At 42.0% G+C, this 12,644-nt stretch overlaps 1 protein-coding gene across 1 annotated transcript in view; it reads right to left on the bottom strand.

Moving 5' to 3' along the window:
- Positions 1-12,644, bottom strand: part of KCNG1 (potassium voltage-gated channel modifier subfamily G member 1) — a 113,070-nt gene that overhangs the window by 58,223 nt on the left and 42,203 nt on the right. The window lies entirely within an intron of this gene.

Below are 12,644 nucleotides of genomic sequence, written 5' to 3'. Positions count from 1 at the left end.
AAGCCTGTTGGTGGTTACCAGCAACAGGCCATGATGTATGACTCAATTTCCCTGTTGCAAGCTACGGCTGGTTTCACATTTGCATCTTTGTGTGCAGCGTTTGATCCGCATAGATCCGCATGCGTCATGTGTACATATATTTAACATGGTGTACGCATGTATTTCGTATGCATGCGCCGTTTTGCGGTGTGCGGCGGGGCGCGGCGAACGCAATATGTTGCATTTTTGGAGGCATCAAAAATTTGTCAAATATGCGCAGGCATGCGCATCCGGATGAGTGCATCAAAGAAAGCATTACTGTCTATGGGAACACATGCGTTCGATGCGCTTGCGTACTTTGGACTGCGCATGTCCAGGAACTGTTTTGAGACACGTCCATTGAGACACGCCCTCCTATCGAACGCTTGCGCATAAACAACGCAAATGCACGCAAAAGCGCATACAAATCCTGCCGACTTCAACTCAAAAATATTTCATGAATCCGTTCATTCCTCAACCAAGAATCTGCAAAAACCCTAGTCCATGCCCTCATCATCTCTCGCCTCGACTACTGCAACCTCCTGCTCTGTGGCCTCCCCTCGAACACTCTCGCACCCCTCCAATCTATTCTAAACTCTGCTGCCCGACTAATCCACCTGTCCCCCCGCTATTCCCCGGCCTCTCCCCTCTGTCAATCCCTCCACTGGCTCCCCATTGCCCAGAGACTCCAGTACAAAACCCTAACGATGACATACAAAGCCATCCACAACCTGTCTCCTCCATACATCTGTGACCTCGTCTCCCGGTACTTACCTACACGCAACCTCCGATCCTCACAAGATCTCCTTCTCTACACCCCTCTTATCTCCTCTTCCCACAATCGTATACAAGATTTCTCTCGCGTATCACCCCTACTCTGGAACCTTCTACCACAACACATCAGACTCTCGCCTACCATCAGAATCTTCAAAAAGAGCCTGAAGACCCACCTCTTCCGACAAGCCTACAACCTGCAGTAACCACCGATCAACCAACCGCTGCACGATCAGCTCTATCCTCACCTACTGTATTCTCACCCATCCCTTGTAGATTGTGAGCCTTCGCGGGCAGGGTCCTCACTCCTCCTGTACCAGTTATGACTTGTATTGTTTAAGATTATTGTACTTGTTTTTATTATGTATACCCCTCCTCACTTGTAAAGCGCCATGGAATAAATGGCGCTATAACAATAAATAATAATAATAATAATAATAATAATAATAATAATACAAATGCATGCACACAGCTTTTTTTGCAGTGATGCGTAAGCTGATCCGGATAAAAAAAACGCTGCGTTAAACATGCATTTGCATGCGTTTTGGCATTCGTTTGCGCATGCAGATGATACGCTGTCCACATATACGCAAATGTGAACTTAGCCTAAGATATATAGCTGCATGACATCAGTGAATGCAGCAGCGAGTGTTCCACACCAACAGCACTTATTATAAGGAGCAGTGGATGTGAACTATTACCAAGATTCCTCCCCTACGATAGTTGGAAAATACTGGTGCATCCTAAGGGCGGACCCTGACATTAGAGGGGTAAAACTGAGACTTATTACGTCACCTTTAGGAAGGGACCCTCTTTAAATAATCAACTCATATACAGTCATTATGTTAGTTACAGACAACAGGACACTTGTTTAGACAGAAAAATCTTGGGGATGTTCAGATGTGGCCAGTATCATTACTAACATTTTTATGAAGCCATGCAAAATCCTTTCCAATACTACAAGTGACCAGGTTTTTTCAGATTCCAGACTTTTCCCAACTGCAGAACACAAGGAGTAGTTTATCTCTGTACCTGTCCCTTGAATTATTTTGGAAAAACGAAAAAAAGAACCTGCAAGACTGCATTAGTAAGCATTTAGGAGACATGAAATCCTTCAGGAATACTCTCAATTCTAGGCATGTTCATGAAATACATAAGGGTAATCCCAAATCAATTTATTTTGAGTGATTGAAAGTGTGCCTCCTCTGGCAGGAGGGATGACTGGAATAAGGGTACCGTTGCACTAAACAATTTACCAACGATCACGACCAGCGATACGACCTGGCCGTGATCGTTGGTAAGTCGTTGTGTGGTCGCTGGAGAGCTGTCACACAGACAGCTCTCCAGCGACCAACGATGCCGAAGTCCCCGGGTAACCAGGATAAACATCGGGTTACTAAGCGCAGGGCCGCGCTTAGTAACCCGATGTTTACCCTGGTTACCATTGTAAATGTAAAAAAAAAAAAACACTACATACTTACATTCCGGTGTCTGTCATGTCCCCCGCCGTCAGCTTCCCGCACTGACTGTCTGCTTTTACTTTACGGCCGGCGCTCACAGTCAGTGCGGGAAGCTGACGGCGAGGGACGTGACAGACACCGGAATGTAAGTATGTACTGTGTTTTTTTTTTTACATTTACAATGGTAACCAGGGTAAACATCGGGTTACTAAGCGCGGCCCTGCGCTTAGTAACCCGATGTTTACCCTGGTTACAAGCAAACACATCGCTGGATCGGTGTCACACACACCGATCCAGCGATGACAGCGGGTGATCCAGCGACGAAATAAAGTTCTGGACTTCTAGCTCCGACCAGCGATGTCACAGCAGGATCCTGATCGCTGCTGCGTGTCAAACACAACGAGATCGTTATCCAGGACGCTGCAACGTCACGGATCGCTGTCGTTCTCGTTGGAAAGTTGCTCAGTGTGACGGTACCTTAAGAAGGTCCTACAGAGGGAGACACAATGGATTCCTAGTCTTTTGTCAGTAAACCCTAATGGCTTGAATGAACTGCTGAATTACAGTTGTTTTATGTGTCCTTTTTTCTTTTTTAGACATTATCCCTTTATTAAATAGAACATATTTACAAATTTAGTTCTGAATCTTATTTTTGGGACTACAGTGAAAGCTTGCCATTTGGGTATTTGGTCTGAGAATGACATGACCCTCCCTCTCCTATTTTTGCTATCATTAGCAACACTTTCACTTTGAAGTGGCTTTGGTGGTGTCTTTTATGCAGACATCTCACCACACTTTGTCTTTATAATCTCTTTATCTCTATATCTAATACATTACTGTAGACCTACTTTGTACAATTTATCACTGGTTGTTTGTGGGTCGATGTTTGATGTCTCTCCCAGGAGCCACTTATAAAGCGATTGTCCTGAATACAAGTTGAGTGTTCTTGTATACATTGAGATATATTGTTATGAAATGCCTGTATTTTACCCCTAGCTTGTGGCTTTTATTTAGTGTAGCTCATAGTTGTACTCCCTAACAGATAAAATACCTACTGAAACTGTCATATTGGCGCCCCAGATGTTTGACCAATCTGCCTGGTAATGTGATTGGGGCTCCGATTGCCATGACACAATGATAATTCGTCATTGAGCTTCATCACATTGGGTAGGATCCTATAGAAATATCACCGCCCCTTGTGGCGTGGGGGGGGGGGGGCTAGGATGCATTACATTGCATTAAGAGGCTAATCACATGTCTAGGGGATGTGCTAGGCAGGGGAGGAATCCTTCACATCTTCTGCTCCTTATGACAAGCACAGTTCACATGGAATGTAACCAACTGGAAAATGCAGCATACATCATGACCTGCCCCTGGTAACCACTAACAGACTTCTGACCCTTCATCTCCTTTGAAGAACCCCTCTCAGGAGTACACAAAGGGTGGAAATGCATTGGTAAAATAGGTACATTATATATCTTAAAAAATTTTTAGGAGGTAAAAGTAGTTTTCAAAGGCATCAGATCTATCTACCCAATCAAAAACTTCCTTTATTATAGCTTCATAATAAGATATCAACAATGGAAAAATGCAACATTTCAGCTATAAATGGCCTTTTTCAAGCTATAGAATAAAAACCAACACCAGAAGAGTGATTACCAAGAAGCACGGAGATACAGGAATCGTTGTGGATTGTAAGATGTTTTTTTAGGGAGAAGCTTATCTGTAGACTTGGACATTTTTTCCTCTTATATTGGAGGGTACACTTTATCTCTGTTGCTACTGTATTATGATGTCAAACTGTGAGGTGATTTTGACTTTTACCTCCCTTACCCCAGGGACATTTGATGGTGAGCCGACAATGAGTGAGGGTGTCATGTCTCTTACCTACTAGGGTGCCAACCTTCAAAATAGGTAGAATTTAGTTCTCTACACTCATTGAAATATATTGTTTTACCTTTTTCACTGTCACATAAGTACTATTATAGGCTGTAAAGATGGTGCGAATCAATCCCCATTCCATCGTCCAGAACAGTGGTCTGTGGACGCTGGAATGGGAAAGGGAGTATTGTCTCTTAGATGATGGAGTCCACATCTCTTCTTTTGATTAGCTGGCCTGGTGCGATGTAACATGCCCTGGTGCGATGTCCCCAACTGTAGGGATCACTGTACCTTACAGGATAGCTACAAGACTTCAGCTCATTCTGTCTTTATTGGCAGACATCTATACAGCTGTGCACCTATTTGTTATCATATCTTATTGTTCTTTGGTTTATGATGAGCAGTGTTATTTGGGTACTTGTCGATATTTTTTTCAATTTTGAATATTTTTCGATGTATTACTGTTTTTAAAAAATAAGGTTGGTTTCTATGGCCTGAATTAGAAATATGGATTACTTATGACGTCAACGGTTTAATTGGCTTAAAGTATAATTTTTTTGTTACATTTCCAACAAATTATCCTTTTTTGTTTATAATTGTCCATTTTGATCAGCGATTGACTAAGACCTAATTCACAAAACCAGAAGTGGTGCATATGTTTCTATTACACTTTTCCTCTGACTGTTCCACTCCTGGTTTTGGCTTACAAATGCTGACGTAAAATACTGATCAAATACTCAACGTGTGAATATGGCCTTAGTCTTGCATCAGTGCAAAGATATAAAAATTCTACCAGTGGGCTTCTTCAGATGTCTGTATTTTGTGGGTGCAAGAGAAAAACAAGTTGATTTTAATCAGTCTTTTTTATTTGACTGTCATCCATTTTTGGTCCGAGTTTCCATTTTTATTCATTATGTACTAAGCACACACAAGCCCCATACATTGAGCAATCAGGGAGGCAGTAACATACTGTACATAAAAGTGCATTTATGCTACCATATTTTACTGTCTGTGTTACTGCAGAAATACCTCCTGACATGAACGTGTGTGACATATGAGGTGTTTAGGTTTGGAGTCGTACGGTCGAGTGAATCCAAACTAAGCCATCTCTGCGTTCTCTATAGCGGGTCTTGTCTCCGTTCTCCGGAGGCTGCCTTAAATTCTGCAGTGCAAGCAATTACATATAAAACCTTATTTTCGCCTCTAAGATAGCTTAAATTATATCAATTCTTTATGATTTTAAGTTCACGTTAAGCCCTTGTGTCTTGAGTTTCATCCAGAAAACTGTTATGATTTATTTCTCATTTCTCATCCGCATACAGTCCGTTTTTATACAACAGCAGTTATTAAAAATGTACAAGACTAAATACAATTTCTTATGTTATGAATTGCAATGTATTCATAAAAATTGGATGCCATACTGTGGCTCCGTATATGATCCTTTTTTTTTTCTGTGCAGCCATTGACTTGAATAGGGGAGTCTCATCCGACACATGGAAGAAAATAGTGAATGCTGCAATTTTTTTAATGCGTAGATTCGGTCCGTGAAATAAAAAAAAACAAAAAACGCTTTTTTGCACTGCCCCATTTTGATAACATTAGTTGGACTGCTGTCTGAACAGCACTTGTCTGAAAACACGGTTGTATAAACTTGGCCTGAAACTCATACAGAAGTTGCATAAAAATACTTAGCAGTTAGATCTCAGTGAAACAAAAGACAACGTGGAAAAAATAGGGCAGGCAATCATTTCAAAATGATTAATAAATTCCTTTTTACTACTAGGAATCATCGGACTCTGTGTTCTATAACTTTTATATTAGAAAACTCCTCTTAAATGCTTCGGTTGGACACTGCAGTCTGACAGAGGCTTAATTCTGGAGATTAAGAGCTGTTTAACCTTCTATGTCCTTGGCACACGGCTCCAACAGAAAAGAAGAAATCATTTCAACTGTGCGGAGAAACGACATATGCAGCATAATGAACCGGGAGCCAAAGATGCGTAAAATGTGATCTTGTGTGGGATGTCTAGTCCTGTCCACACCAGCGGTAAATTGTGTTTTATACAGGGCAGCCTGATTGCCTTGCTTCAGCCCTATATAAAACACAATTATCTGAGAATAGGAAAGCAAGCGACGGGGAAATGATGGCGCTTCCAAAGCAACCTGTATATACAATAAGACTATTCACAGCAGAACACAAGACAATGAACCCAGAGGTAGAAAATGTTTCACAAAACCCACCGGTAGACTGTTAAAGGGTTAATGGGACAGTACTGAACAAAGTAAATATCAAAAATCATAGATTTGCTCATGAAGCTTTCTTCACACACAATTTTTCTGTGCCATAAAAGTCATATTTTTTTACAAGCATTTTTAAAGCTTCTCTCTTTATTCAGCCAAGCCTGTTTTCACATCTTCTAACCAGTGTCACTTTATGGGGTAATAACTCTGCAATGCTTCAAGAGATCCCACTGATTCTGAGACTGTTTTATCATTATACTGAACTTCATGAAAGTGGTAAAATTTGTTCAATATGACTTGCGTTTATTTGTGAAAATAGCGGAAATTTGGTGAAAATTTCACAATTTTAAAAATGTTAATTCTTATGCCCTTAAACCAGAGTTATGTCACACAAATTAGTTACTAAATAACATTTACCACATGTCTACTTTACATCTGTATAATTTCTGAAACATTTTTCCAACAAAATTTACAAAACCATTTTTTTAAAGGAATCACATCACATTTGAAGTGACTTTGAGGGGCCTACATGACAGAAAATACCTAAAGTGACACAATTCTAAAAAAATGCACCCTTCAAAGTTCTCAAAAACACATTCAAGAAGTATTAACCATTCAGTTGTTTCACAAGAATTAATGCATCGTGGAAGGAAAAATTAGCATTTTATATTTTTTCAGAAAAATTTTGCTTTAGCCCCATTTTTTTATTTTCACAAGGTTACCAGGAGAAAATGGACCCCAAAATTTGTTGTTCAAGTTCTCTTGAGTACACCAATACCCCACATGTGGAAGAAAACTACTGTTGTTTGGATACATGGCAGGGCACGATAGGGAAGTAGCACCGTCATTAGCGGATGACATGTCGCATTTGGAGAACCCCTGATGTGCCTAAACAGTGGAAACCCCCACAAGTGACCCTATTTTGGAAACTTCCAAGGTGCTTTACAGAAGTTTAAAATGATGAGCTGTGAAAATAAAAACATCTATTTTTTCCCACAAAAATGTTCTTTTAGCCCCAAATTTAGCATTTTCACAAGAGTATCAGGAGAAAGTGTACCATACAGTTTGTTTTGCTATTTCTCCTGAGTACGCCAAGACCCAATATGTAGAGAAAAACTACTGTTTGGGCACACAGCAGGGCTTGGAAGAATTTGCTGGAATCATTAGCAGATGCCATGTTGCATCTGGAGAGGACCTGATGTGCCTAAACAGTGGAAACCTCCCACAAGTGACTTTTATGCACGCCTAAAGAGACAGACACAGCCGGATCATAGGCTAGACAGTCCATTGTGCCTCCATCTGCTTCAATATAGGGAATCTTCCTCTGGGGGTTCCATCTGAATCTTGTATTTCAGAGATTTACATGGAAACCCTGGTATAAGTGCTCAGCGCAGAGTACAGGATAAATCTGTTCCTGGGCTGGTGGGAGGATACCATTGTTTTTTTAGAAACCCATGAGGAATATATGTTCAACATTGACTTATGGGTAAGATTTATTGACATCTTTGTCCTATGGAGGGGTACAAAAGAAACCTTCCATGGTTTTACTGCATCTCTGAACTATAATGATGTTGCGTTGAAATTAACCTTTGAAATAGAAGAGGATAAGTTGCCATTCCTGAATGTCATGATTGGAAGGTCGAGGAGGGGGGATGGTTTGGAGACTACCATCTACAGAAAGCCAACCTCCACCAATTTCCTATTGAGGTGGGATAGCCATCACCCATACCCACAGAAAAAGGGCATACCCAAGGGACAATATCTCAGACTTAGACGAAATTGCTCAAATGGAAGAGATTTTAACGCCAAAGCGGATGACCTTAGACAAAGGTTCATCTCAGGGGGGTACCCTGACCGAGCGCTAAGGGAGGCTTTCCACCAGGTGAATAGCCAAGCAAGGGGAACACGTTTTACAAGTGAAAAGAAAGTGGAGACAGATATAAGGACAAGACTAGTATGTGTATTTGACAATGGGGCACCATTTATCACACAAATTCTCAAAAGACATTGGGAGATCTTGAGAATGGATGAGGACATCAGGGATATTGTGGGGGAGGGACCACAAATCACCTACAGAAGATGTAAGACCTTGGGGGATCGTTTGGTGCATAGTCAATTCAGTTCGCTGAAAGGGGAAACCTGGTTGCCCGAAAAGTCCTTTGGGGTGCTTCAAATGCAGGGCTTGTGTGGCATGTGAATTGGTCAAGGTGGCAAAGGAGTTCTTTAATGAGAACAAGTATGAAATGTATAAAATCAATGAATTCATTAACTGTAAGACCAAAGCGGTCATTTACAGAGCCGTGTGCGAATGTGGTATGACGTACATCGGGAAAACTATAAGGGAGTTCAGGAGGATGGTGGGGGACACTTGGGTGATATCTGAAATAAGAGAGATACACCAATTGCCAAACATGTGAATACATTGCATGGGGGTGATGTGAGGGCAATATGATTTATGGGTATTGATAAAGTTAAAGTACCTCTCGGAGGGAGATTTTGATGAAATGCTGTTACAGAGGGAGGCAAGGTGGTTATTTCTACTCAACACCTGCCACCCTCGGGGGTTAAATGAACAACTGAATTATGGATGCTTTTTTTGTAAATATATTTTCATCCTAGCAGCCCGAAAGACAGAGCAGGATTAATGCTCATAGTATACCCTATACATCCAAACACCCCCCATTTCCTCCCCTCTCCCTCCATATTCTCCTTTCCTATCCCTCCCCCTTGTTCTGGTATGTGTTTTTAGGATCCCGTGGTCTGGTGTCAAAGTTAGGGGGCCACCAACAAAAACAGAACAATTTATTTTGTCTATTATGACGAATTGTGTACCATGAGGAATAGGATCACATTCCGTTCTTCGGTATAGGGCTCTCTGTTAGTATTTTAAAAAACCTTGGTTCTCCACTGCGAGATCAACTACTGAAGATTTACGTTCCACTATGTGGAACGCACGAAGCCATGCCCCATTTGTCCTGAATTGGACAAGCGTTGGTTTCCTTAGCGATGGGGATTAGCCCAGATGTGACGCGGAAGTGGCGTCATCTCAGGAGTCCCCGAGAGTCGTGTAGAGGAGCACAAGGAGGCGGCGGAGCAAGGATGATGTCACACGCCAGAGGCGTGTTATAACTCTTAAATCCATTTAAAAGGAGCCCAGACTGCGGGGCTTATGGCTACCAAAGACCCATATATAGGCTGTGACACAGACGGTCATACCAGTTTAAGGGGATCCTGCCACTGCAGGGCCCTATAATTTAGACGGACATACAATTATATTATCCCACTGGCTTTAATCCAATTGAGATCCCCTGATGAATCCCCAAGACCGGGGAGGAAACGCGTAGGGAGATATTACCGTTTTTGTGATGGTGGGCAATCCATAGCAGGGCACACTTGGGGCCTGTCCTTGTTAGGGCAGGAGCAATACAGGGGCACGAAAGGGAGTTAGGAAAACTATAATCCCTCCCTTTCCCTTCACATCGATAACTGATCCTGATAAAGGCTAAATGCGAACCTGCTGTGAAAATACGTCTGTTACATTGGAGAGACTAACCAATTTTTTATTAGAGCACTGGTATGCACAAGCACTTTATTTATATGAGTTTTGTGTCACTCTTGTCCAAATTTTTAATTTATTAAGGGTACTATTATAGTGAAGTACGAATACACTATAGCTGATTGTGTAAATCTGCGCCGAGCCTAACTGCGATCTTTGGGAGACAGAATAAAACAAATCAACAGCAGGTGAAGAGTTGGTTTTATTTCTTTTTTTAGTTTTTTCATGTTTGGCTGCAGTCACACACTAAATGACTTTTTGTTGCAAAAACAAGTTTTTGGATCAGTATTAGTGATGAGTGAGTGTGCTCGTTACTCAGATTTAGTTTATGTCGATGCAGCTGCATGATTTGCGGCTACTAGACAGCTTGAATACATGTGGGAGTTGCCTATTTGTTAAGCAACCCCCACATGTATTCAAGCTGTCTAGCAGCCGCAAATCATGCAGCTGCATCGACATAAACTAAATCTCTGAGCACGCCGAAATACTCGGAGACCACCCGAGCATGCTCCGAGAAACCCAAGTAACGAGCACACTCGCTCATCACTAATCGGCATATTTGAGAGCTATAATTTGTCCATATTTCGTCTGACAGAGCAAAATGTGAAACTCATATATTATATAGAGTCATTACAAACAGAGTGATCTATTTCAAGTGTTTATTTTTGTTAATGTTGATAATTATGGCTTACAGCCAATGAAAACCCAAAAGTCATTATCTCAGTAAATTAGAATAATTAACAAAAACCACCTTCAAAGGCATCCTAAGTGCTTAAAAAGGTCCCTTAGTCTGTTTCAGTAGGCTCCACAATCATGGGGAAGACTGCTGACTTGTCAGATGTCCAGAAGGCAGTCATTGACACACTCCACAAGGAGGTTAAGCCACAAAAGGCTATTTCCCAAGAAGCTGGCTGTTCACAGAGTGCTGTATCCAAGCATATTGATGGAAAGTTCTGTGGAAGGAAAAAGTGTGGTAGAAAAAGGTGCACAAGCAACCGAGATAACCCCAACCTTGAAAGGATTGTTGAGAAAAGGCCATTCAAAAATTTGGGGGAGATTCACAAGGAGTGGACTGCTGCTGGAGTCATTACTTCAAGAGCCACCACACACAGACTTATCCAGGACATGGGCTACAAGTGTCGCATTCCTTGTGTCAGGCCACTCATGACCAACAGATTAAGCCAGAAGCGTCTTACCTGGGCAAAGGAGAAAAATAACTAGACTGTTGCTCAGTGGTCCAAGGTGTTGTTTTCAGATGAAAGTAATTTTTGCATTTAATTTGGAAATCAAGGTCCCAGAGTCTGGAGGAAGAGTGGAGAGGCCACAATCCAAGCTGCTTGAGGTCTAGTGTGAAGTTTCCGCAATCGGTGATGGTTTGGGGAGCTATGTCATCTGCAGGTATAGGTCCACTGTGTTTTATCAATATCAAAGTCAGCGCCGCCATCTATGAGGCAATTTTAGAGCACTTAATGCTTCCCTCTGCCGACAATCTTTTTGGAGATGGAAATTTCAGTATCCAGCAGGATTTGGCACCTGTCCACACTGCCAAAAGTACCAATACCTGGCTTAAAAACAACAGTATCACTGTGCTTGATTGGCCAGCAAACTCGCCTGACCTTAACCCCATAGAGAATCTATGGGGTATTGTCAAGAGGAAGATGAGAGACACCAGACCCAACAATGCAGACGAGCTGAAGGCTGCTATCAAAGGAACCTGGGCTTCCATAACACCTCAGCAATGCCACAGGCTGATCGCCTCTATGCCACGCCGCTTTGGTGCAGTAATTTATGCAAAAGGAGCCCCGACCAAGTATTGCGTCCATTTACTGAACACATATTTTGGATTTTAAAATGATTTTTCAAGCTGGTGTTATAAAGTATTCTAATTTTGGCTAAGTTCACATTAGCATTCAGGGGCTTTGCGGAGGGCTGCGTACGTCCTCTGCTAAGCCCCGCCTACTTCCGCATACATCCGAATGTCCTGTGTACACAATGTTAAGGATAGGTATGCAGGATGCATGCAGAAGTATGCAGAAATAGGCGGGGCTTAGCAGAGGACTACGCAGCCCTCCGCAAAGCCCCCGGACGCTAATGTGAACCGGCCTTACTGACTGACTTTTGGGTTTTCATTGGCTGTAAGCCTTAATCATCAACATTAACAGAAGTAAACACTTGAAATAGATCACTCTGTGTGTAATGACTCTATATAATATATGAGTTTCACTTTTTGTATTCAAGAACTGAAATAAATTAACTTTTTGATGATTTTCTAATTTAGTGAAAAGCACCTGTATATTGTTTTAGGTCCCACAAAGTCTTACTGCCTTGTAACAGAACATTTAGCAGGTTTCCGAATTTAGCTTTAGTTGGGAATGTAGAACACAGGTCCCCAACCTTTCTGACCTTGGGAGCCACATTTAGCACTGAGAGACGGTTGCCACATCCAGCTCCTGCCCCACTCACAGTAGTGACATCCACAGCCCCCTATTACCGATATAATGACAGCCAGAGCTTTGCCACTGAAATCACACCAAGTCAGTATGTCTAGACCCCCGGTTTCCTATCTTGCCCCATTCAAATCTGCTCATCTTTGCAGGACTAGACACAAAAGTCGCAATCTAGAGAGCTACTCTTAGAAGCTGTTTGCTGCACTTGGTGCTAATGCACCAAGCTGGCACACAGCTGTGAGCCACACATCACGGGTCCATAACTAG

This window comes from Ranitomeya variabilis, chromosome 4 (assembly GCF_051348905.1).
Source record: "Ranitomeya variabilis isolate aRanVar5 chromosome 4, aRanVar5.hap1, whole genome shotgun sequence".
In the NCBI taxonomy this organism is placed as follows: domain Eukaryota; kingdom Metazoa; phylum Chordata; class Amphibia; order Anura; family Dendrobatidae; genus Ranitomeya; species Ranitomeya variabilis.
The sequence above is the reverse complement of the archived record's forward strand: the minus strand, read 5'-3'. Positions and strand labels throughout refer to the sequence as shown.